The sequence below is a fragment of the Podarcis pityusensis genome (genome assembly GCF_964106645.2).
Source record: "Podarcis pityusensis genome assembly, chromosome: 4".
In the NCBI taxonomy this organism is placed as follows: domain Eukaryota; kingdom Metazoa; phylum Chordata; class Lepidosauria; order Squamata; family Lacertidae; genus Podarcis; species Podarcis pityusensis.
Window position 1 is genome coordinate 90676896 of NC_138027.1, and position 21023 is coordinate 90697918.

The following is a 21023-nucleotide window of genomic DNA, read 5'->3' on the forward strand; positions in this document are numbered from 1 at the left end:
TTCTGCTGTCATGTGATGTCAGCAGACCCAATTGCTGCACCGATTCCAGTGAACACCACCTCACCATCCACTCTTGTTGCCATGAGCAGCAGCTACAAGTGCAGTCTCAGACCCTCTGAGAGTCGCTATTTTCCAGGGACAGTCTCAGACTGACAGAAGCTGGCCCGGTTTCTGATTTGATCCTGGAATGTCCCATTTTTTCTTTAGGACATCCCTATTTTCATTGGAGAAATGTTGGAGGGTATGGAATAGGCTATCCCCAGGGCTTTGTTTCAGCCAGAACTCACCGGAACTCAGTTCTGGCACCTCTCAGGTGTGAGCATTGCCATTATAAGAAAACAAGGGAAGTGTTTATGGTGAGTTCCAGCACCTCTTTTTCTAGAAAAATAGCATCAGACGGCCTTATTTTCATCTGAGAAATGTTGATGGGGATGTCTCTTATTTTTATCAGATAAATGTGGCAGGGTATGGAATAGAATGTTTTCATTTCCATCAGATCAATGTTGTAGGGTTTGCAATCTGCCCTGGGGTTTGGACTGCAGCCATAGTCTAGATCAGGGGTCAACAAACTTTTTCAGCAGAGGGCCGGTCCACTGTCCCTCAGACCTTGTGGGGGGCCGGACTACATTTTTTTAAAAAATGTATGAATGAATTCCTATGCCCCACAAATAACCCAGAGGTGCATTTTAAATAAAAGGACACATTCTACTCATGTAAAAACACACTGATTCCCGGACTGTTCGTGGGCCGGATTTACAAGGCGATTGGGCTGCATCCAGCCCCTGGGCATTAATTTGCCTACCCATGGTCTAGGTGCATCCTATAATACTTTAGCTTCACATTCACATTCATTGTTATTATATATATTTTAAAAAAGTCCTGTGGGGAAATGATTTTGTTTGGTGGAAATGCGGAGAAAGCTTCAGCTGCTTTTTCAGAACTATATGGAATACTGGGAAGGACATGCTATTCCCCCATATACATGTAAATGAAGGCTAAAAGATGCTTAATTTTGACAGCAGGTAGCAATTAGCACTTCCTGTGATGCATGCTTAAAAGGGTAACATATATTTTTCTGCAAAGAAAACCCAAACAAGCCCAGACAATTCAGCTCTAGCAGAAGACATTAATCTAATATCTGGATATTGACTTCCATTCATTTAAATTTAAATGTGTGTGATTGAGCCGTGCAGTAAAACCAGCTCACCGATACCAGCTGGCATCCTGATGGCTTTTCTTAAGCAAGCAATGGAATCGATTTAAATGTGTAATTGACAGTGGCTCTAACTAGCTGCCGCAGAGGACTCCAGTCGGACTGCTGCTGGTAGAGTTTCATCAGGTCCAATTCAAATGCCGCACAGCAGATGACTTGTGGATTAGACCAAGGGAGCAGTTGAATGTGCAAGAAGGTGGCATAAAGTAAAACAAGCTGACATAAAGTTACACCAGAGCCATACTCTGGTGTTACTGGGGAAACAAGTATTTTAAATTGTTGGCAACCATCTGTCTTGAGAGACAATGGAGTGCGCCTCCAGAGGTGAAGTCAAACCACTGGAGAATCACAGTGCCTGTTGGGGCTTCAGTGCAACTGCTGCCTCTCACACTGTTTTCTGCAGTGTTATTTCCCCCCTATTATTTATTGCTTTTTGACAAAGTAACAATAATAAATAAATAAGAATAAAAATGTGCACCCCACCCCTGAGACCGTTCCATTGTAACTATCCAACATCCCAAAATTTCAAAACCTCTTGTGATGGTTTGCCCCTTTCCATTTAAACAGTAAAAATTCTACAAACACCTTCCATATCTCCTTGAAATCATTTCTCCTGCAAATTCCCCATCTTATCTTAATGACACATGTTAATTTATCATTAATAGCTATATCCCACACCTCTTTATACCATTCTTCCATTTTGTATTCACCTTGCCCCTTCCAGTATGGTGTAGTGGTTAAGAGTGGTAGTCTCGTAATCTGGGGAACCCGGTTCGCGTCTCTGCTCCTCCACATGCAGCTGCTGGGTGACCTTGGGCTAGTCACACTTCTCTGACGTCTCTCAGCCCCACTCACCTCACAGAGTGTTTGTTGTGGGAGAGGAAGGGAAAGGAGAATGTTAGCCACTTTGAGACTCCTTCGGGTAGTGATAAAGCGAGATATCAAATCCAAACTCCTCCTCCTCCTCCTCCTCCTCCTCCTCCTCCTTCTTCCACTTCCTAGTTATCATAATTCATGCAGCTGTCATCATCATCATCATCAAACCTTTTATTGTCATCACATACATACATCCAAAACAAATCAATACAGAATTACCACTTCCCCAGTGGCACAGAACATTTGCTAAAAGAAAGGAGGCAGAGCAGTCTATCGTCACATCTCTAGGTCTCCAGGGAGATCAGACATCTGCAGTGTATTTTGACGACAAAAAAACAAATAGCGATATCTAGCCACTAACTTGGTGAGCTCCTGATCGTTCCACAGTAATAGAACATGTATGACCTCCAACTCTGGTTTTCATTTGGGGATACAGAGTTGATCTAGAAATTGCTAGAGTTGATCCAGCAAATGGCTTTAGATAACTACTAGGTCCATAAATTATCATATAGCATATATGATCTAGAAATTGCTGATGGAGATCAGCATATAGTTTACAATTAAGAACCATATGTGTAAGTGTTTCCACCAGGTGGTCTCATGCAGCTGTCAATAAATTTGTGAGCAAGTCCTTCATAGCCTGCGAACCTTCCACCCTATCATAAATTGATAATAATGCTACCTCTGGACTTTCGGTCACCTTTAACCCAGTGATTTCTGTTATCTCCTTAAACACCCTTTGCCAGAAAAATTGTACATACTTACACCCCCACCACACGTGAACATAATTCCTGGTTTCCTGGCATCCCCTCCAACATAACACAAAATATTCCTTTTTTTATTTGACTTAATCTGACTGCTGTTAAATACAATCTCCAGACTAATTTACAGTATAATAATTTTATTTCATGCTTATAGACAGCGTCAGATTTACGTATAAGCTAAACAAGCTATAGCTTAGGGCCCCACTCCCTTGGGGGCCCCCCAAATTTTTTTAAAGGAAAAAGCAAACTGGATTTACCTTTCCAAAATATAAGATAAAAAGCAAATAAAATAAAACCTACATGCAGCAACAGTGGCATATGGCTTCAGATGTCTATTAGGTCCATAAATTACCATATAGCATATATTCAACACAAAAAACAGCAACAATTTGTTGTTGACAAAGAACAGCTGGACATATAAAGGGCCCCATTACCTTCAGTAGCTTAGGGCCTCATCAAACCTAAATCCGGCCCTGCTTATAGACAACATTTTCAAAGTACGATTCTCCCATATTTTATCCCAGCTTTATCTCTCTATCTGTCATCTACAGTGGTACCTCGCAAGACGAATGCCTCGCAAGACGAAAAACGCGCAAGACGAAAGAGTTTTCCGTTTTTTGAGTTGTTCCGCAAGACGAATTTCCCTATGGGCTTACTTCGCAAGACGAAATGCCTTGCGAGTTCTTGCGAGTTTGTTTCCTTTTTCTTAAAGCCGCTAAGCCATTAATAGCCGCTAAGCCGCTAAGCCGTTAATAGCCGCTAAGCCGCTAATAGCCGCTAAGCCGCTAATAGCCGTGCTTCGCAGGACGAAAAAACCGCAAGACGAAGAGACTCGCGGAACAGATTAATTTCGTCTTGCGAGGCACCACTGTATCTATATCTATCTATCTATCATCTATCTATCTATCTATCTATCTATCTATCTATCTATCATCTATCTATCATCTATCTATCATCTATCTATTTTTTCTTATTTTTCCCTTTTTCTTTTTTCCCCTTTTTCTTTTTTCAGTGTTAGCATCACTGAAGTGACCTCTCTTGGAGTGCAAGCCTTTGTTAGGATTCTTGCTCCATGTTTGCAGTCATGAGATTGTTTTATATCACATGACGGTGTATGTTTTCATTCCACAGATTGGGAAGTGACGGAGACAGGATGTTTTGGTATTACAGTGGTACCTCAGGTTACATACGCTTCAGGTTACATACACTTCAGGTTACAGACTCCTCTAACACAGAAATAGTGCTTCAGGTTAAGAACTTTGCTTCAGGATGAGAACAGAAATTGTGCTCCGGCGGCGCAGCAGCAGCAGGAGGCCCCATTAGCTAAAGTGGTGCTTCAGGTTAAGAACAGTTTCAGGTTAAGAACGGACCTCCGGAACAAATTAAGTACTTAACCTGAGGTACCACTGTACTGTGTTCCATGATGTGGGATTATTGTCCTTTGTTCTTTCTCTTTGCTATCTGATGAGAAAGAGGAAGGAGCTAAGTCAGAATGCTCCGAGTGTATTATATGTAAATAAAGTACATTAGCCAAAATGTTGTGCTACTGAGTTCAGTTACGCAAACTGTGAATACTCTGTTGATCCCTAAGTGTGCAGATGCTTCTTGGTATCAGTCGCTGTGATGTTTGGGCTGAAGAAAATTTTTGAAGCTCCCGAACGATCGACCAGGAGGGAGAGAACTTGCCAGTCGGGCATGTGTCTCTACCAGGATCCTACACAAGAGTAGGGAGATCCCAACAGCCTTGGCAGTGTCTAAGGAGGTTTGTGGCTGCCCAGAATACAAGACTCTCCTCTCAGTCTTGCTGATGTGGACCAAAATAAAGCAGAGCAATACATCTGGCATTAGCTTAGCTGTAGGAGCTGCTGGAAACTGGAATACAAAACTCCATCCAACCATCTTAGGGACTGCATTCCAGATTGGTGGGGAGGGTTTACTTTGTAGCCTTTTCTTCTCCTGAAGATGGTGTTTAAGTTAACCACCCTTTTCATCATTGCATTGTCAAGTCATGTGACCGAGCTGAACGAGCTTAGGATCCAGTCTAAGTCCGCCCACCCCACTGGTCCCACTCGTAGTATGCCCCCCAGAAATACATAACTAAAGAGCTGGAACTTTGCATAAAGGAAGGCTACTCAAGAGCATTTTATCAATCAATCAATCAATCAATCAATCAACCTTTATTACGGTCCAGAGACCCAACAAATCGTTACAAAGCAATACACAATTCATACAGCCTACCTCCAGGTTAAACAAGCATTTCGTTCAGAATATAGGGATCACTGGTTCTTGCAACCACCGGTAAAAACTTGGCCACTGCTAATGTTGTAGCATTTGTCCAGTCTTCCAATAGGAACCTGACATAGTGAGTCTCTGATTTTACCGGGAAAGGTACCAGCAAGGGTAATATCAGTTCAGCCCTAGCTTGCTCATATTTTGCACAGTGCAACAAAATATGTTTTCTGGAATTGATGTCTTGAGCACACGAGCAAAGTCTGTCCTGGTAGGGAACTCCTCTCAACCCGCCATCCAACACTGCAGAAGGAAAGACGTTTAGTCTGGCTTTGGTGAAAAGCCTTCGATAGTTTGGTACTGTCAGGTTTTTAATGTAAGATGTTAACTTAAAGACATGCCCATATTGTACTCCTACTGCCAGCGGACTACAGGCTGCGTGTGATCGAGATCGCAAGTCACTGTGTGCAGTATCCCATAATCTTTGCTTTAACATCTTTAAAATAAGGAGAGCCACAGGAAGGATATAATAACATGTGTTTTGTTTACCATAGGACTATTTTTTTATATGTTGTCTATTTAATTTACAATATAGTGGGAACAGCTGCACGACAATTAATGAGGTATTTGGCATAGCCATTTAATGAATGCTAACAAAAGACTGCACAGGAACAACAAAATTCATATATATATATACATTATTCACCTGATTAATAAACTGGCTCTGAGGAATAAATATTACAAAAGGAAGCCTCTGCTTCCTTTTCCCGAGCCTGTAGAAATGAAGAAGTCTAACAGTAATAAACAAAAAAAGCCCCCCCCCATGCAACATGACATTTACAAGTTGGATGATTATCACACATTGACAGGATGATGCCACTTATCAAACACTGACAGTTACTATGCAATTTGGGGTGCATTTGGATTAAAGCAACCACTTTGCTGGCATTCTAAAACCTCATTTTTCCCACAGAAAGGCTTTATACCAAATTAACTAAGAATTTCTGAAATGTCTTAGGTGCCCTTTACATGCTACAGCAGCGATGTGGGAGCTGCTATTGACTCGGTTCAACCCACAATGCTGCTGTAACATTTAAAGGCCCTGTATCGGAACCATGAAATGGTTCGCCCGTAATTCAGAAGTGACACACTGTAAAAGCTTTAATAATAGACTCACACTCCTGATAACTCCTGAAAAGGAAGCCGGGTCATCCACTTATGTCAAGTGTATGACAACTTCCTGTTTCCTCATATCACTGGACCCCAGAAAATATTACTGAAGGGAGAAATATGCCCTTTAACTCAGAAGACTCAGTGTGCATCACATTGTAAATTTTTATGCGGGAGGCAGTGGAAGACAGGAGTGCCTGGCGTGCTCTGGTCCATGGGGTCACGAAGAGTCGGACACGACTAAATGACTAAACAACAACAAAATATATAAATAAACCCAAATTGTCATCAGTGTTTTGGAAATATCTTCTGGATTTAGGCAAATATTTGGTTTTGGAATCATCAGTTTGTATTTTGAAATATAATTTTAATGGGTGGTGGTGGTGGTGGTGGTGTCAATGGTAAATGGCATCCAGTCACAGAGACAAAAGGCAGGACAAGTGAAGAATGAGAAGGTACTTTAATAAGAGTAATAATTTATTAAAATTGCATACCACCCTTCATCCAAATATCTCAAAAAAATACAAAATGAGAATTCAAAATAAATAAAACAAAAACAAACCAATAACCTGCTCCCTCATTTAAAAACCCATAGAATGTTAATCAGCCAAATGCCTGGGAGAAGGGGAATGTTACCGAAAAATATGTAATGAAGGCACAAGACGGGCTTCCCTGGGGAGAGCATTCCACGAATAGGGAGCCACTGCGGAAAAGGCCAATAGTACTTCCTGGTGGTTAGTGTGAGGTGGTGCCTAAGAGTTGGGCTCATGTCCACTTTCTAGAGTGGTCCAAGATCAAGAATTTCTGCTGCTAGAGGAACTTATATGTGGAATAATTTAGTTACTAATCTTACTGCTCTACCTCCATTTCATGCATATGACTTTTTCTTTTGGTTGGGAACTACAACTTAAACAGGTTTGAAACTGCTCTGCAATATGTTTCATCACTTTAATAAATTAAAATTAGATGCCTGCAAGAAACACACATTAGGAAAAAGAACCTAAAATTCAAAAGAAATCAGGGGAAGAATTTATCCCTGCGGGAGCAAAGAAAAATGGAGTTGTTTTGTATATATATCACAATTTTGGTCCAAAATGGAATCTTTCCAATGAACAAAGTAGATATACTGGGGTGGAAGTTAGCATTCATGGAAAAAAGAATTTGGCTATCGGTATAAAGGTAAAGGTAAAGGTACCCCTGCCCGTTCGAGCCAGTCGTGACCGACTCTAGGGTTGCGCGCTCATCTCGCTCAAGAGGCCGGGAGCCGGCGCCGTCCGAAGACACTTCCGGGTCACGTGGCCAGCGTGACGAAGCTGCAACTGGCGAGCCAGCACCAGTGCCGCACACAGAAATGCTGTTTACCTTCCCGCTATAAAGCGGTACCTATTTATCTACTTGCACTTAGGGGTGCTTTCGAACTGCTAGGTGGGCAGGAGCTGGGACCGAAAGATGGGAGCTCACCCCGCTGCGGGGATTCGAACCGCCGACCATACGATCGGCAAGTCCTAGGCACTGAGGTTTTATCCACAGCGCCACCCGCGTCCCATTTTTTATAAAGTACTGATGGACAAACTGAAGGCAGCCCTGTTTAGGGAAGCTTTTCATGTTTAGTAGACTATTGTATTTTAATATTCTGTTGGAAGTTGCCCAAAGTGGCTGGGGAAACCCAGCCAGTTGGGTGGGGTATAAATAAATTATTGTTGTTGTTGTTGTTGTTGTTGTTGTTGTTTCCAAATGAGAATTGGTACCTTATGGGAGATTGGAATAGAGCGGTCTCTCCTGTACAGGACAGGATTTTAGGAAGAATATAATAATCATAAGCCCACAAGGCAAATTGCCGAAACTGCTTTACGTGTGTGGAGCTAGGTTTGTGCAACTTAGTGTTAAAGCCAATGCAGCATGAACATGCTATGAAATGGGCATTCCTAACCCTTCCACCCTTCTGCAGCCCTCTGCCCATGCATCCCAACCTTCTCACTGGATTCTTATAGCTAGCAATTGTGACCATACATCTTGGTTCTCATGCATGGATGAAAACTGCTCCCACAGCATTGTTGGCACAGATCAGATGCATAGCAATCTGAATTCAGTTTGTGCAGTCCCTGTCTGCAGAGTGCATTGTGGATAGGCATGAGCTTTCATGATGCACATGTGTCAGGGACTGGGCAGAAGAGGAGGACACTGGAGAGGGGTGTGTGTCAGGGGCTGGGCAGAGGAGGAGGAATGGTGGAGACTGCTGCCCCATCCTGACCCTTCCAGGGAGGAGGTTGAGGAAGACAGTATAGATTGAAAACAGTGGTTTGGTGGAGGTCACAGCTCAGAGGCAGATGAGGGGGAAAGTTGGGAGATCATGGGAGAGCCAGAGCAGCTGGCTGACACGTTGTCACTAGAAAGCATTCTAGACCCTCCATCTCCCTGAACCTGGCAAGCCTAAAAAGTAGGAGAGCAAAGAGCTCAAAGACAGAGGGCACATAGCAGCACCCGTAGAAGAGACAATGAGAATGATGAATGAGGAAGTGGGAGAGACGGGGGATGGAGAGTCACTCAGGACAACACCATTATCCAAGAGGCTGGCTTCTACAGCCTCTCTCTGTAAAGTTTGAAATAAAAAAGGACAGTAAGAAACTTTTCCTTGTCTTTATACTTTCCTGGGCAACCATGCTGACAGCATCCTGACAACATGAGACCTCACATCTCTATCTTCTATGTGGGGCCAGCACTTGCAAATTATTGTGTACAAATCACTAGTCACATATTAAAGCTAGCACATTTTTTATCATTGAGTGAGGTCCCTTCAAATTTAAGGGGGCCTAGCAGTGATTAACTGCATTTAGCATTGTTGTCCTAAGAGAGACAGCAACCTCTAGCAAATTGTCCTAAGCATTTTAATCAAACTTCCGAGGATTCCTTGGAGGGAAGACATCCCAGTCAAACAAGTTTTTAGGGGGTGGGAGGAGCATCTCCACCCACATCGTTCTGCCCGGACACTGAGGTCCAGCTCCGAGGACCTTCTGGTAGGTCCCTCGCTGCGAGAAGCCAAGTTACAGGGAACCAGGCAGATGGCCTTCTCAGTAGTGGCACCTATCCAACCAGATGTCAAAGAGAAAAACAACTACCAGACTTTTAGAAGACATCTGAAGGCAGCCCTGTTTATGGAAGCTTTTAATGCTTAATAGACTATTGTATTTAATATTTTGTTGGAAGCCGCCCAGAGTGGGCGGGGTATAAATAATAAATTATTATTATTATTATTATTATTATTATTATCATCATCATCATCATCAAGACGCTATTTATTTTTATGTACCCAAAAGCATCAATGTGTGGCAGGAGGGGCTTATCTGGGCAAAGCTTCCATGTCTGATGTCCTCTTCAAGCCATCTCTGTGGACAGGCATTTAATCCAGTCTAATGAATCCAATGTCCTTGGCATAGTGGCGGAAGCACTGGCGGCACACGTTGAGCCCGTACTTGCGAATCAGGCCGTGGTGGTTCGAGCACATGTGGCAGGACCAGGATACCTGGCTGAAGTTCCTCGGGTGGCTCCAATAGACCTGCTGGTGGCCCATCTTGCTTGGCGTCTCACGAGGGAAGGGAAGCATCAAACAAGTTTCAGTCTGGTTCTGTAGGTGCAGATACTCCAAAAGTTTGTTAATTCTTATAATGGGATCTTAACTTACTGATGGGTAGGAACAGAAGGCTACGCTGAGATCATTCCTTCCTACATGCAAACAATGAGAATTCTGTGATGAGAGTGCTCATACAAACATGATTTCTTTCCTCTAATAATGAAGCTCGAGTCCCATTGTAAAGTAAAAGCTTAATCTGATTCTGCATGTTTCAAATAATAGACTTCATGCAGGGACACTTTCATACTGTGAATCATTAATCATTCTGACAAAATGCAGCATCTCTCTATTAGATTTCCTGTTATGGACTTTTAACAGATGTCTAATTAGAAGCTACAAGTGAATGCAGAGCGAACCAATGTTTTGCTGGAGAGACAGAGGAGAAGATTCCAGTTTGTTTGAATAGCATTCAAAGCACTTGAGAAATGACTAGAAAACAGGATCTAGAATCTTGGGTGGGTGGGTGGGGGAAGGAGAATTACTAGGCTTCCTCATCTAATGGAAGTAAGTTGTTTTCTCAGACTTTTAAATTCCATCTGCCGAGTGCCGAATATTACCAGCACTGGCTGCTATTTTATGTCAGCTCTCGTGTATATATGTCAAATGTTGATTTTTCACTGCCTGTCTGAGGCCAATACTGTAACTCCAAGGCCTGCCCAAATTCTAGCCCAGCCATCCTAAACACTACATATGGTGACCTGCAGGGTTCTTACCAGACTCCTTGTTTTTGTAGCTCCAGGAAAAGAAGCAAAAGCAGGACATTTATTGAACCTCTGATGCAGAGGCAATGTCAGTTCTGAGGAGGTCAAGGGATGAAGTGTATTCCGCTGCCCGTTCTACTCTTTCCCCTGCCCTTTCAAATAATAATATTATTATTATTTTGTAGACACTGCTACTCTGCTCTTTGTCTCCCTGTCACTATGGCTGGAGAGATTATAGGACTTGTAGTCCATCAACATCTGTAAGGTGACAGGTTTCCTATCCCCATTATAATGGATCACAAACGGAACTGCAAAAAACTATGGCAGTATATCCTCAAATCCCAGCAGGACCACTCCATTCCGTCATTCCGCTTTTTCCCATAAGAAACAACCTGGACCTTGCAATCATCTTCTGGGGCCCTTCTTTGTATGCCCCCTTCACAAGAGGCCTGGAGGATAGCAACATGAGAATAGTCTTTTCTGTGGTGGCACCCCATTTGTGGAATGTGGAATGCTCACCTGGTGCCTTCTTTGCATAACTTTAGGTGGCATGTGAAAACGTTTCTCTATACCAGGCCTCTTAAGCATTCGGTGGCCTTTTAAATGTGTGTGTGTGGGGGGGGGTTAGTTTGTTTTTGTTCTTGTTTTGTCATGTATTTTGTGTCCACATTTTGTCATTTTATGTTGTGAACCACCCTGTGATCTCTGGATAAAGGACAGTATACAAATCCATTACATTGGTACCTCTGGTTATGAACTTAATCCGTTCTGGAGGTCCATTCTTAACCTGAAACCGTTCTTAACCTGAGGTACCACTTTAGCTAATGTGGCTTCCCGCTGTTCTCATCCTGAGGTAAAGTTCTTAACCTGAGGTACTACTTCTGGGTTAGTGGAGTCTGTAACCCAAAGTGTTTGTAACCCGAGGTCCCATTTTAAATAAATAAACACCTCCACCCTGATTTTAATTCCCCCAACTTTTCTAATGGACATTTGACATCCTATAGCAACTGAGCATGGGGATTTTATTTTTTATAGGGAGTCTGCACATTAGCATTAAAAATTTTTTTGTACTTCTCAAAATTTCTGAATTCGCTGAGCATGCAGATAGCTTCTCAGTAGCATGCCTTGACTCCAATCCTGTCAGCACTCATCACCTGAGTTCCCTATTAGAGTCAGTGATTAGTTGTGTTGGCCTGGAAGCTGTCAGAAACCAACTGTCAATTACAGCTAGCACTCAAATCTAACATCATTGAGTGTCAAAAACTAATTGACTAAAGAATATTCAACAGATGTTCCATATAAAGTGGAGAATTGTGATATAAGCAATAACTGGGGCATATACTTTTCAACTCTGGTTATTCCAGACCCTCTAGGTGTCTCTTTTTTCCAGGGATGGTCCTGGATTGACAGAAGCTGTCCTGGTTTCTTATTTGATCCTAGAATGTCCCACTTTTTGGTAGGACGTCCCTATTTTCCTTTGAAAAATGTTGGAGGGTATGGAGTTATGTGACCCCTGAGCCAAGGAGATAAGTAACTATACAACCTTTGGAAGACATCTGAAGGCAGTCCTGTATAGGGAGGTTTAATGTTTTATTATGGTTTTATATATGTGGGAAGCCACCCGGAGTGCCTGGAGCAACCCAGTCAGATGGGTGGCATATATATATTGTTGTTGTTATTGTTGTTGTTGTTGTTGTTGTTGTTAAGGATGTCCCTATTTTCATCAGAGGAATGTTGGAGGGTATGTTATTTTGCAATGGTTTCATTCTGGCGGCCTTCAGCATTCTTTGGCCTCATCATCGCTTTCCATTAAACCATGCTCCTTTGCTTCGAAGGAACGCCAAAGCATGTTGGAGCACAGCTTGGAAACGTGTGCTATAAAAGTATGACACCATTAATCACTGTGTAGAGGAGGGAATGTTAGCATACTTAAATTCAAGTGCTCAAGAGGAGGTAAAAAGAAAAAGATGTACCTACTGAAGTGTGCTTTTCTAGTCAAGTATACAAGTATAATTCTCTCTGGTCCAACAATCAATGAAATTTATCATTGCTGTGACTGGATTGTAGCATCTTAGGCTCTGGCTGGCAGAGACAGCCTTCCTAGACTGCAACCCAGAGGTCCCACCTTTTAAAATTCTCAGGCAGGTTGGGCTTGCTATCCAGTTGCTAGGGAAGACTTGAGGAACTATCTCTGCAACTTCTTATACAAAATGATGTAATCTCTGCACCTCTTACATTAACATGCAGTTGGAATTTAGCTATCTGTATGAGTTCATGCGTCACACAATGCTGTGTTCAGCTCTCAGTCATTTAAAGGTATCAGAATGTACAATTAAAATTTAAAAGTGCAGATCAATGTGGAAAGTGTAGAAACAAATGTAAATTAACTCATGGTAAAGTCATGGGACAGAAATACTGATTCTAGCACCTGTCTTTTTATCCATCAAACCCTGCTCTCTGCTTTCCATATCTAGCAGATCTCTAGTTTTAAGGTAAAGGTACCCCTGACCATTAGGTCCAACGACTCTGGAGTTGTGGCACTCATCTCACTCTATAGGCCGAGGGAGCCGGCATTTGTCCGCAGACAGCTTCCAGGCCATGTTGCCAACATGACTAAGCCACTTTTTTTTAATTAAAAAGATTTTTATAAATTTGGAAAATGTGTGGTGTTACAAATACTGTGATCCATAAGCTCAGGCCAATATGGTTAACGTTTTCTTTCTCTCTCATTACAGTAGTTCCTGGATACAGTAAATCATGGATCTAATTATATGTAGATCAATCACAGAGGATGTGGCGTGTCACCTACAAGAATTTGTCTTGCCAAATGCAAGGTGGTTCTTTTAAAATGAGATTCAGAAGTAATACAAAACGTAAGTGTAATAAATATAGGGGTTGCTCGTGCATAAATTGCTGCCACTCCTGGCTAGGTTGCCTTGTTAAACCTTTTCTGTCTGGACAGCCCTTCACTTCATGGCTGTTTCAGTCGCTAGCAGAATCCGTCAGTGGGCGTTTCTTAAACCTTTTCCAGCATAAAAGCTGTTTGATGCCAAGTCTCCTCCTACTCTCCCTGCGCGGAAGTCTTCTGCGCAGGGAGGGCGTGGGTAGCGGAGGACCCGTGCTCTCCCCGCTGGTCTCCAGCGAGGAGTCCTGGAGCCCCCTCACCGATTCCCCCATCTGCCCCCCTTTATCCCTGGTGTTACGCTGATTTCCTTCCCCAGCTGATGAGCTGCCTCTCTCCCTGCTGGGCCCTTCTCCAGCATCGCTTGAGAGCCTTGCCTCCGCCTGTGGCTCCGATGTCAGTTCCCTTACAGTAAGTAAGTGAGAAGAATAAAGATTTTATTCTAAACAGAAGCAATATATACATACCATGCAAGCACTTCAATTTGCCACTTGAAAACCCACAAGAAGCAGTGAAGTGACTCACCCAGGTAGTTTCAGGTTGCACGGCCCTGCAGCTGATCAGTCTGTGCATGAGCTTCTCAAAAACTCTGCTCCACCCAAACCATCCGATTTACAGCTAGCTAGCCTGTGTGGCTTGCCCGACTGGTTACGTACAGATCATTCATTACTGGTTAGGTAAAGGGACACCTGACCATTAGATCCAGTCGTGGACGAGTCTGGGGTTGGGGTGATCATCTCACTTTACTGGCCAAGGGAGCCGGCGTACAGCTTACGGGTCATGTGGCCAGCATGACTAAGCCACTTCTGGTGAACCAGAGCAGCTCACGGAAGCTCCATTTACCTTCCCGCTGGAGCGGTACCTATTTATCTACTTATACTTTGACGTGCTTTCAAACTGCTAGGTGGGCAGGAGCTGGGACTGAACAATGAGAGCTCACCACATCACAGAGATTCTCTAGTTTTACTGCATAATAAATAGGTAGACATGCAACAGGTCATCTCTCTCTCTCTCTGAGCTTTGGAGCTTTCAAAGGCCACTGGATTGTAACCCTAGGCAGAGGTGACGTAGCTGAAAAATTTGGTTTTTCACTTGGCTGTTTTGAGTAATAGCAGCAAAACACAATCTACCCCTCCACAGTAAGCTAGCTCTCTTTCTAAATATGTAGAATTGTCCCCAAGGCTCTATCCTTAATTCTTGGACGTATATTTCACTTGGATGTTTGTGTTCTAGATCCTTTTTTCCTGTCAGGGTGTCTGTGCTTTTAACAGCTGAGCTTCAGAGGGAAGGAGTCATATACCAGTGGTAGAGAACATGGTTTCTATGCAGAAGGTCCTGTCTTCAGTCCTCAGCATCTCCAGCTTGGGCTGGGACAGATCCTTATCTGAAACCATGGAGAGTCAATCGCAGTCAGTGTAGACAATGGTGAGCTAGATGGGCCTATGGTCCGATGCAATGTGAAGCAGATTAGGTCCTCCCTTTAAAGAGGGCACATGTTGCGGTGAGACCTGGCAACCAAACCGTGTGCTGTGGGTGGGTACGATTTGATAGCCACAACACCCAGTTGATAGGTCCCTTGATGCAGGGTTTAATCAGGCCAATGGGATGCAGGCTAAACGGATCAAGGAACCTATATATACCTATGCACGTGAACCAGAGCTTCCTCTTTCAGCGCGTGCATTCGGAACACCCGCCCACCTCTCCCTACTTTTAGGGCTTGTTGCACTTGACCTTGCTATGCCGTTGTGTGTTGTCTGTCATTGGGACAGCGGCACGGCAGGAATTTCCCCCACTTGGCTGATTGGCTGTTGCCATTTGGGTTTTGTCTGCTGCGTAGCAAATCGTCACAACTTGTAAGGTTGCAGATAGGCTCTGGTTCAGGTGATATGGATGGGAGAATGCTCTCGCCATCCCTATGTGAAGGGTATTCTGTTAAAGGAATCCAGGGACTCGATGGTTTGGTCAACCCTGTGAGGGGGTTGTGCCCATGCCTGAGTCCAGGGGGGCCTTTGGGTGGTGGAGATAGCCTGTTCCCGGCTTTCTGCTTATCCAGGTGTTCACCCTAGGCTGACCTATGCTGGTGCCCTGGGTCAGCGCTACCTGCAATGGTGCAGGGAGCTAGTCAAACCAGAGCCTATGCAACCACTCACTTGCTGTAATCAATAAAGTTGTGGCCTAAATTCTGCCAAAAACCAAACCAAAATTTGAGTCTTGTCTGAATTTATTTAAGGGGGAGGTTTAAAGGTCTGAACACGCAACTTGCATGGTTCCTAAGAGATGATGGGCAACCCACTGACCCTGAAAAATATCAGTCACCTTGTCAACAATATTTTAAATTCGCTTGAAATGTCTTCAGGTGTTTCACGTAATCAAGAACATTCCAGATTTGCTGTAACGTTTCCTTAGGCTCTAGAAAGCTCTGTATTGCTGCTGCTGCTGCTGCTGCTGTTTTCTTTTTGTGAACCTTATTTTATGCTGTACACAAGCAGTGACAGTTGCAAGGGTTGCATATGCTCATACAACATGCTGGGTTTGATATGATTAAAGTGGAAGAAACAATGATATGCAAAATCCCTATCTGCAAGCTATGGAATAACATCATTCTTCCTAGCCTGTATATAGCAAAGTGAAATTTTATTTAACTGGACTCAGTGCCTTGTCATTTGTGATATATGCCCAAATCATTATTATGTCATTTCTGTTCTTTTGATTTCTGAAATAAAATGGTAATAGAGCAATAACTGGCATGTGATTGACTTCTCCTATAAACCTGAAGTAGGAGGAGTACTTGGCTTTATAATGCTTCCAGAAATAGAAGTCCCATTATTAACTGTTTTTAAAACTTTTGTATGTGTCTGTGTAAAATTAAGCACTTTGCCCATTACATTAAACTTCTTCAAAGTTAAGCTTCCAATTCTCTGTCAAATCACATTACTCTAGGTAGCGGGGAGGTGCTACTTAAAAAACAAAACAAAACAAAACAAAACCTCTAGAAATAATGGCTGATTAAACTACTTTAGGGGTACGAAGTAATTTTACTCCCAACCGTCTGCATTCTTATGGGCAACCTCCCATGGTGTGTGTGTGTGTGTGTGTGTGTGTGTGTGTGTGTGAGAGAGAGAGAGAGAGAGAGAGAGAGAGAGAGAGAGAGATACAGCAGATGTTACCTTTGTACAATAGGTTACATTCCATCCATGCAAATATCTGACTTTATACACATAGTCTTGCCTCAATCTCGGCAAGAAAGAGGCATTAACATAGTTCAAGGATACAATCATCAAAGATAAAGTACAGTGGTACCTCGGGTTACATACGCTTCAGGTTACATACGCTTCAGGTTACAGACTCCGCTAACCCAGAAATAATACCTCGGGTTAAGAACTTTGCTTCAGGATGAGAACAGAAATCGTGCGGCAGCAGCACGGCAGCAGCAGGAGGCCCCATTAGCTAAAGTGGTGCTTCAGATTAAGAACAGTTTCAGGTTAAGAACGGACCTGCGGAACGAATTAAGTACATAACCAGAGGTACCACTGTACTCGAGGAGGCACAGTGAAAGGTCGTTGAGGTACATAGCTTGCAGACATGGCTATTGTCCATTAACCTATAATATACCATAACAGTGTCAGTTTGCATTTCTTGGTGCAGAAAGTATTGATCTGATGTGTAGAGATCTTTCCTATTCTGCTTAATTCAAGAGGCTTCTGGAAGCTTCTGGAAGGTTCTCTGTGTGAAAGAAACAAGCAGGGGCTTGGTGATGTTTGGGTTATTCCTTCAAAGAAGCTGAATACAGCTGGCTTAAAGTGGTTCTGTTATCTCTTTCTGTCAAGGTCATGCTGACGGTAACTGTAGGACCCGAAGGAGCCCAGGTTTCACTTTCTCTTTCTATCTCTTTTCATTAGTGTTAAGGTTTAGGCTTATTATAAGTTATTGTAAGTTTAAGTTAAGTCTGCTGCAACTGGATTTCTTATGGATAGTGCCAATCCTAAATGTATTGAATTTGTGACCTTTATGCTCATTTGCCTTCAGTAGCAGTAAAGCTCTGCTGGATGAAATACAATTACAGTGATACCTCAGGTTAAGTACTTAATTCGTTCCAGAGGTCTGTTCTTAACCTAGCTAATGGGGCCTCCTGCTACAGCCACACCGCCGGCGCACGATTTCTGTTCTCATCCTGAAGCAAAGTTCTTAACCTGAGGTACTATTTCTGGGTTAGCGGAGTCTGTAACCTGAAGCGTATCTAACCTGAAGCGTATGTAACCCGAGGTACCACTGTACCTCTGGTCTATTTTTTGGGGAATCCTGTGACGCGTTAAAGTTTTTACTCTGCTAACTATACATTGGAGTTATGCTCTGGATCAATATTGAGTAGAATTCCATGAGAAACAGTAAATATAAGGAACTTTTGACAGAACGTTAAAATGGACAATAGCCATTTGTCACAGAGGGCAATTTCAAGTGAGCCTCCAAACTGCCAGTATTTTGCATAAGAGATACAGGGGCACTCAGGGAAATTTAGGTTTGTACAATTCAAGTCCTCTGTCACTTTGGGGAAACACATCCACATTGCTCAATAAAGCCAAGGTATAATCTAATATCCACTTAAGATTTGTTATGGCAAATCAGGATGAGTGCTCAATAAACAGGCCCCCAGTTGCCACTATTATAAGGTTACCAAATTTTTTCCAATGAATCTGGGGACACTTTTCAACTTCAATGGATTTTGTATGGGGACTGATTTGTAAATCTGGGGACTGTCCCTGGGAAACAGGGACGTCTGGTAACCTTACACTATTATAATGGTGGAGAGTGTGTGCTTTCTGGGAGGGGGGGGAGCCCTATTTTGAGGTTTGCCTCCTTGTTTTTGACAAACTGGCAGTGCTCCGCTTCCAATACTCACTGCTCACAGTTCAGATCACACAAACACTCTGTTGGAATCTCTGTATGTGTTTGACAGGAATTGTGTGCAATGACCATTGCTATGGGAAAGCCTGTCCTCCTTCTGGAGGGGAGGGATTATGAGCGGGAGCCGATTCCTACGTCATGCAGGGGGCGTTCTGCCCCCTGCCCTGACATCATCGCTGGCGCGCCTCGCCTCCCGGTTGGGCACCCAATTGGGAGACACTGCGGGGGCATGGTTTAGCCACTCAAATGTGGCCGCGCCGGCTCTCCCCACCATTGCTTAGCTGTTTTTTCCATGGGTCACCCACCCACCACTCCCTTAGTGCATAGCTTCTCACTTGACCTTGCTATGGACCCATGGTTGGTCGCCCTGGTTGCCCAGGGGGCCTGGTAGGAGTTTTTTTTCCAATTGGCAAATTGGCACCGGTCTCTTGGTTTTTTCCACCTACCTCGTAGCAATCGTCACAACTTTCTTGGTATTCAGCGGTTAGGCATTGGAATGTGTTGTTGGTGTATGGAAGGGCAAGGTGTGGCCATCGCCTACCCTTTCATTTAAGGGTATTCCATTAAAGGAATCTGGTGGTTTTGGATCCTGGAGAGCTTATAGTTGTATTTGCATCAACAGGCTCCCCCTACTGGTGGTTAACCCCTCGTCAGACTCACCCCTCTTTGAGTGGGTGGGGTCAAATTGCAGTTGTCTGATTCCTAAGCCAATACCTTCTCACTTGCTGTAATCAATAAAGTTGTGGCCTTTTCTAGCCCATTAACCTAATATCCTGTGTCCACGTGTCTTTATTATTCCCAAGCGGGGGGCGGGTCCTCGAATCACAAGTAGGGTGTTAACAGCAAGTCAATAACAAAGAGGCAAACCTCACAATGTGCAGAAGGAAATAGTAAGTCTTGTTTTTTTCCCAAAAGACAAAAGAATGAACTCCTGAGTCAGACTATTAAAACTCCAACCACATTGGACATAGTCACTGCAGCAGGAGTGCCTCTACAAAGCAATTTTCTCATTTTCTTTAACACCTTTTGAGGTCCACCCCCTTGTGGTTGTTTTTGTGGTTTGTAAAGCTGTCTGCCCCCCTTTCTCCCCATATTGCAAGCATTTCCCCTTTCCTCATCTGTGAAATGTCGGAGGCTGTGAATTAGCAACCAACAGCATTAGCATCGCTCCCTTTCATTGTGGATCTAAAAGTTTTGCTTCATTGCAAATATCTGCAATAATATTATTTCAAAACAAATCCTTAAAAAGTATTTCATTATCATTTTTCATTTCTATTTATTAAAAGCATAACAAGAAATATAAACAAGAAATCACATCATATGCTAGCTGATACAATAAAGCAACAAATTACAGTTCAAGAAGTGAGCATTGTGTGTTGCATGAGAAGATGTTAAGTTTCAAAGGACAAAAATACTGTTTGGACTGTTGCTGTTTGCAAAATGCTGTTTGCTTATCTCCTGACTTGAAACTTCTGCTTTGATTGCTATTTGTTCTGTTGTTTTAATGGGCTTTTTATTATGGATGCTTGATGTTGTCGCTTTATTGCTTTTTAGGCAGCTCTCAGGTATTTCCTGACACCTAAAGTTTGGAGTTCATGGTATCTCTGCAGTTGTTATTGTTTTATGCCAAGTTTTCATGCTTTGTTTTATGCTGTGCTATATTTTATTGTATAGTGTTAATTTTTTAATGCTAAGCAATCTAGATTTTTAAAAATAAAAATAAAATAATACTATCTGAACCATCTTCTCACTTTCCAAGTTAAGTGGCCCAGGTTCAACGGAGATGCTCAGCTTTCTACCTTTGGGAGGGGATGGTGATAAGATGAATTTAGGACTTTGATGTGCATTGCCAGGTGAAGCACACACACTACAGAGCCAAATCCCTTTCTGATCAAGGTGCCACTCAGTCAGAAAGAGAGAGGTGGATTAAGAAAATGAGAAATCCAGTGCAAAGCATCCCAAAGGATATTTTCACTCTGCAGTATCAAATAGTGTCCAACAAAGTCAGTCAAGAAAGATGTGAATGGATGAACAGAACTACTCCTACATTTCAACAAAGGCCTAAATTAGGACTCACCCATCTTATAATTCTCTCTCAATTGAGCAAAGGTCCGCCCATTCTCTCTCTTTTCCCAGAAGTCTGTTTGGCTTATTTATACTTATTAACCAACAACAAAAACCTGCATACATGCCGTACATTTGAAGCACACACACACACCCCACACATGAAAGAAAAAATATTGGGAAATGTAGTTTGGGGGGGTGCTGGATGAATTTGTGCTTTAAGCATATGGCATGCAGTCAAAGTCAATATTTACAGCAAGCTGTAAATTTATATACAATTATTATTATTATTTTGTATATTTTTTAAAGTTTTTCTTTTTTACATTTTAGAATGTTTGTTTAAACAACCTTAAAATATCAGTGACTTCCCTTCTCTTTCCATGGTTCATTTTGCATATCATAAATCCTTGCATATTTTACAAAAACTAAACCATTCAGTATTCCATTATTACATCCATCAAAACGTATTTACACTGTTGAATTTATCTCAATGCTGCCATTTTCAAGTGTACACATTTTTCACCCATATGTTCAATAAACATTTTCCAATCTTCTTTAAACATATGTTCCTCTT

At 42.7% G+C, this 21023-nt stretch overlaps 1 long non-coding RNA gene and 1 pseudogene across 2 annotated transcripts in view; one reads left to right on the plus strand and one right to left on the minus strand.

The window, feature by feature from the left end:
* The window catches only part of LOC308475985, an 828107-nt gene that overhangs the window by 681143 nt on the left and 125941 nt on the right, over positions 1-21023 (plus strand). The gene's annotated exons all lie outside the window — the stretch shown is intronic.
* On the minus strand, positions 9650-9828 carry LOC308475674 (small ribosomal subunit protein uS14 pseudogene; annotated as a pseudogene). The gene has a single exon. The product of its transcript is annotated as a small ribosomal subunit protein uS14 pseudogene (transcript).